The following is a 6212-nucleotide window of genomic DNA, read 5'->3' as shown; positions in this document are numbered from 1 at the left end:
AAATTTTTGTACATGGACATTTGCTCGAGTGCTTCAAATAAAGGCATATTATTCTCTATATTTTTGAACATTGTGATGAATTTCTCAAAGTCTGTCTCTCTTGGATCCTTCTTTGTCACTCTCTGAGGGTAGGGTAACTTACTCACAAGTTTAGCCTCTTTTTTTTCTCTCTTCAAATGGCTTTATTGGTGGTATAACTTCTTCTTCTTTCTTATTTTCCCTCACTTCCAGAACAACCTTCATGACATGGTCACCCTTTGTTGCCCTCTCTTCTTCATCTTTATAAACTTTCTGACTTCTTGTCGTGACAACATTAACATTCTCATGATTTCTCGGATTTTGTACTATTTCACTTGGGAGGGAATTTGGTGTTTGAGAACTTTCTATTTGTTGTGCTATCTGACCCATCTGAACTTTAACATTTTTGATGGAAGCGGTCATGTTCCTGTGATTATTTCTTGTCTCTTCTTGGAATTGCATATTGTGAGCGGCCATTTTTTCAATGGCAATCTCCCAGTCTGCTTTCTTTGGAGATTACTGTTGTTGTTGATATTGAGTTTGATATTGATCTTGACTCTATTATGGAACATTCCCTCCCTGATCTTTCCAGGAGAAGTTTGGATGATTCTTCCAACATGGATTGTAAGTGTTGGAATAAGGAGTATTCTGCTTCAAAAATTTCATCTATTCAATTTGTTGAGGGGTTGCAAAGCAGTACACAATGTGGTGAGTTCCATTACAAATTTCACAAGTGATGGTCTGAGCAGGTTGAACTTGAGCTACCTGTTGAGTACCTATATTCATAGTTTTCAACTTCTTTTCCACTTCAGCAACTATTGTATCTTTCAACCAAATTTTATTAGTTTCCAGCTTCAGATCAGTAACTCCCTCAGGTTTTCTCGTACACCTATCATACAATTCCAGATGCTCATTTACAACTATCACTTTAATGATCTTTTTAATACCGATGGCTGTTGCGAAATTTGTTGAGCCACCGACTGCTGTATCAATCAACTGTTTTGTCTTTATTTTGAGCCCATTCACAAACATATGCATTTGTTCAGTCTGATCCATATTATGAGTTGGGCAAGCTATCAGGACCCTTTTGAATCTTTTGTAGGCATCTCCCAAAGACTCGCCCTTATTCTGTTTCAAGTTTAAGATTTCATACATTTTTCTTAAAAATACCGATACTGGAAAATACTCATTTAAGAAAGCAGTTTCCATCTCTTCCCATGATGTAATACTGCCGTCTGGGAGAGAGTAGAACCACTCTTCTTCCTCTTTAGCTAAAGTGAACGGGAACATTGTTAACTTCTTTCCTTCATCAGTATGACCATCAATTTTCAAAGTAGTACTCATGGTCAAGAATCTCTGCAAGTGCTTGTTTGCATCTTCATTTACCTTTCTGGTGAAATGTTTTCTTTCAAGTTGATTGATTGTGATAGGATGCAGTTAAAAATTAGTCACATTTACCGGTTGGTTGACAATTGTTAATCTACTACCCGGTGCATTTGCACCTCCATAATCACCAAGGAGTCTTTCCGGAGGTGGAGGTGGAATTGGAGGAACTTCCGCTATAGTTTCTGTTTCTGAATCTGAGTGAACCCATGGAACTTCTTCTTTGGAATTCAATCTAGCGTTGTTGAGTCTCTGGTGAAGGGTTCTCTCAATTTCTATGTCAAAAAGAAATTCAGCTGAGGGATCTCCTCGCATAAACAGATTAGACAGATTGGTGAATGAAATTATATAAATGACAGAAAAATAACTTTATTGCAGAGCAACAAAATTTTAATTGAATTAAAAATTAAACTCTATATTTTGGAAGTCCCCGACAACGGCACCAAAAACTTGATCGGAAAAATAGCAAGTGTACTATTTTTCCTTTTGTAGTAATAAAGGGGAAATTCCCCGAATGTCGATCTCAAGAACTGCGCATTACTATCGAGTTCAAATAATTGTTCAATTAAACAAAAACTAGCGTTGGGGTTTTTTAATTCAAACTTATAAAAAGAAAGGCAAATAAAATAAATACTGTAAAATAAGGGTTTCAAGGAAAAAGGAACATGCCAGGGAAGGTGTGTAATTTGTCCATGTAACAACTCTGAGCCACTATTGCATCAACAAATATCGATTAACTACTATCAGTTCTTAAGGGCATTTTCTCTCAAGGCCTTGGTGAGAAAACCTTCAATCATTCAACCTTAATCTCTATGTCCATAGAAAATTACCGGTGAAATTAAGCCTTATTATATCAAGAATTATCTGGTTCATACAGGATATCCCTGGTCCTAGGTGATATCTATTACAGAGTAATCTTATGAAAACCTTATCAATGACGGTCCATCCTAATTGATAACCGAACAACAATCTCGATTGCTTCAAAAGAGAAAGCATTAAACACATCAAAAGATTACCGTAATTATGAAAAATAATATTGTCAATGCAATTGCAAACTCAACGTCATTACAAATATAAATCAGGGACACCCCCTAGCATTGGGGGTTTAGATGTTCATATTGTTCAAAACAAATTAAAGATAAAAACTAGACATTACAAATAATTGGATGACTTGGATCTTCAATTGCTCCCGCTCATGAAAATCTTTCGCTCTCTGAATTCCTTGATCTCTGTAATTCTCGATCGTCTGACAATTCTTCGTGCTCTTTTTCTCCTCGCTCCCAAGTGTCCTTCTCTAGTAGAAACTCTTCTAAAATAGTGAAAATCCCTTAGCATTGGTTGGAAACCCCATGATAACATGAAATAATATCACATTCTAGGACTCAATTTAATTAAATTATATTATTATTTACTTCAATTTATTTCATTTTATTCGATATTACTCGGTATTTTCTTTCTATTTATCTCAGGTAGTTTATTTGAAGCACAAGTGAAAAAGGAAGAAAAGGAGGTGCAAAAAGGAATGAAAAGAAGCAAATATCAAAAGCCAAAGCCCAGCCCAAAAGCACAGGCGTTGCGCCTGTGACGAGCGTCACACAGGCTGTGACGAGCGTCACGCTTTGCCCACTTGTGTTACGAGCGTAACACATGGTGTGACGGACGTCACACCATTCTCCTATATTTTTGGCTTCAGAAGCGCAACAAAGACGTTGAGGCCTATTGTTACGCTTGACCATTTGCAACGTGAAGACCCTTTATGCGGAAGACCTTTGGAAACAGTTACAACAAGTGACCAATATAAATAGTAGTTTTTGGCAAACCCTACGAGTTCTTCTTCGCCGTTTTTAGCCACTTAGTTCAATTTTCTTCTTCCAGCCGTGCGAGCATATCATTATTTTTCCTTTACTGTTTTTGCCTTTTTTTTTAATTGCAATTCTTATTTTTACTTTCCTTTCCAGTTAATCTTTCAGCACTTAATTAATTTTTCGCACAATAGTTTCTACACCGGAAACTATTGTGTACCTTTTACTAGATCTAACCTTACGTTAGACCCTAGATTTTTATTCCTTCACTTTTATTTTCCTGTCCGATTGAAGAATTCAAGAACAAATCCAATCGGTCTGTGGTGGAGTGTTCAAGACTGCTATTTAATTACTCAGGTTCTTTAATTATAGTTTGAATTTATATATGCTTTATTTTACTGTTTACTTATGTTATCTGCCTGAGATGGAATTATTTATGCATGCTGATTATTTAGATCTGTTTAGTATGTCTGGCTAATTTATTTAGGTATCGGTATGTAGAGTAAGCGGAATGAAGGAATCAAAACTAAGTTGGTTTAATTACATTTAAAAATAAAATCACTCTTTTTACGGTCTCAATTTATAGGTTTAATAACAAGGTTTTGTACGAAAGTAAAAGACATAAAGAAGTTAAAATCAATAGAACGAGAGTTTGAGTTTTTAACTGGACAGTGTAAATTGGACATTAATTCTAGATCAGGGCGAAAGCAATTTTTAGAGTTAATTAAATTCTAATCTTTTTCAAAAAGTATTTTTAAAGGTTGAATGTGAGGACGAGAGTTAAGCATTTGAATTTAATTATATAATCTAAGTCAACAGAGCGAGAGTTTGAGACAAGGGTGTTTAAACGATTAGTGTTTTCTTAAAAAGAGTTTCTACGGATTCTATTGTTTTCAAAAAGTGATTTTGGACTTAACTAATAAGTGACAGCTACGTTAATATAAAATCATAGTTTATTCAACAGAGCGAGAGTTTGAGATAAGACTTTTAACCAATAGTGTCTACCGAAAGGATTTATTTTAAAACCAAGAAACCAACGAAGAATTGATTCCCTAATTACGACGAACTACATACCGATATCCGCTTGATTAATATTTAATTTAGATCTTATTTTAGTTTTAACTTTTCCCCCAAACAATCAAAGTATTATCCGCCTTAGCTTTACGAAGTAACCTTAGAAAACGGTATATCGATTCATAAGTCCCTGTGGGATCGATATCTTTTAAAACTACGCGATAGAACTGTGCACTTGCAGTTTGTACCCCAAATTTGACTCATAAAGTCGCGATCAAGTTTTTGGCGCCGTTGCCGGGAACTTTTATTTAGTCGATATCGTAACTCTTCTGTTACGCTGTAGAGACTAAGGCTTATTTTTCTTTTTTTTTCCTTTTTTTCGTTGATTTGTATGCCATATACTAGCTCACAAGGCGAGCCGTTCTACTTACGAATCAACGATATCGAACTATATCTCCGAGTCTTACGACGAATTCGGGAATACCGTGCTGCGAACAATCTCCCTCCTGTCGAACTTCCTGATCTCAAAAATCTTCTTCCTTCGCCGATACCCGAGATGGCAGAACCAGCTCGTGCTCTTCGAGATTACGCCGCTCCATCGCAAGATGAGCCGCATTCGAGTATTGCTCCACCCGCAATCGAAGCAAACAACTTCGAACTTAAACCTTCACTGTTGCAGGCAGTGCAACAGAACCAATTCTCTGGAAATCCTACCGAGGATCCAAACCTTCATTTATCCGTGTTTGTCCAATACGCTGATACTGTTAAAGCTAATGGTGTCACTTCAGAGGCAATTCGACTTTGTCTTTTTCCCTTCTCGTTAAGAGATAGCGCTAGAAGATGGCTTCAATCTCTTCCTTCCAACTCAGTCACCACATGGAACGAGTTGAAGAAAGTCTTTCTTGCCCGATATTTTCCGCCGAGCAAAACAGCTATGTTGAGAGCCCAGATAAATGGATTTAAACAGAAAGATAACGAGTCTCTTTTCGAAGCATGGGAAAGATACAAAGACATGATGAGACTTTGTCCACACCATGGTTTAGAGGACTGGTTAGTAATTCATACCTTCTATAATGGTCTCCTGTACAACACGAGGTTAACAATAGACGCCGCCGCAGGTGGGGCACTAATGAACAAACCTTATGCTGATGCTTACCAACTTATCGAAAGCATGGCCCAGAACCACTATCAGTGGGGAAGCGAACGAACAGTGGTAGAAAAACCTCAAACGAAAACTGGCATGTACGAGATAAGTAACCTTGATCATGTTAACGCAAAAGTGGATGCTCTGGTCCAGAAAATTGAAAGTTTAAATGTATCACCTCCAGCCACCGTGGTAGCCATAACTCAGAATTGCGAAGTCTGTGGAATCCAAGGTCACACTCCTGCAGATTGTCAACTCCTAACAGGAATCCAAACGGAGCAAGTAAACTATGCTCAAGGAAGCCCCGACTCGCATACCTATAACTCGAATTGGAAGAATCATCCAAATTTTTCATATAAGAGTAATAATGCTTTATACGCACCTGGACAATCTCCAAATCAAGCCCCAGCTATACCTCCGGGATATCAAAAGCCGATCCCATCTACACCTAACAACAACGCCCCTAGGAAATCCAACTTGGAAATCATGATGGAAAACTTTATAGCTTCTCAACAGCAAACCAATAAAGATTTCTTAAACCAGAATGTACACACTGGCGAACAAATTAAACAACTAGCAAGTAAAGTAGATGCCCTGGCTACCCATAACAAAATGCTGGAAACACAAATATCACAAGTAGCTCAACAACAAGCACCTACTGCTGCCCCAACTGGTACATTTCCTGGACAACCCCAACCTAACCCGAGAAGCCACGCTCATGCAATTATACTGAGAAGTGGAACGGAAGTGGAAGGACCGTCTGATCCAAGGGTAGAAAACCAAAACTCTGAAAAGTCAACTGAGGAGGAAAGTGAACCTAAGGAAAAGGAAGAGAGTAATAAGGAAACCAT

The 6212-nt window shown here is 37.5% G+C and overlaps 1 non-coding gene across 1 annotated transcript; it reads right to left on the bottom strand.

The window, feature by feature from the left end:
• Nucleotides 1–5151: 5151 nt before the first annotated feature.
• Nucleotides 5152–5258, bottom strand: LOC127088475 (small nucleolar RNA R71). The gene has a single exon (XR_007790309.1). It is a non-coding gene; the product is annotated as a small nucleolar RNA R71 (small nucleolar RNA).
• Nucleotides 5259–6212: the final 954 nt, after the last annotated feature.

The sequence above is a fragment of the Lathyrus oleraceus genome, chromosome 5 (assembly GCF_024323335.1).
Source record: "Lathyrus oleraceus cultivar Zhongwan6 chromosome 5, CAAS_Psat_ZW6_1.0, whole genome shotgun sequence".
NCBI lineage: Eukaryota > Viridiplantae > Streptophyta > Magnoliopsida > Fabales > Fabaceae > Lathyrus > Lathyrus oleraceus.
Note: the sequence above shows the minus strand (reverse complement) of the source record. Positions and strands in the feature narration are given on the sequence as shown.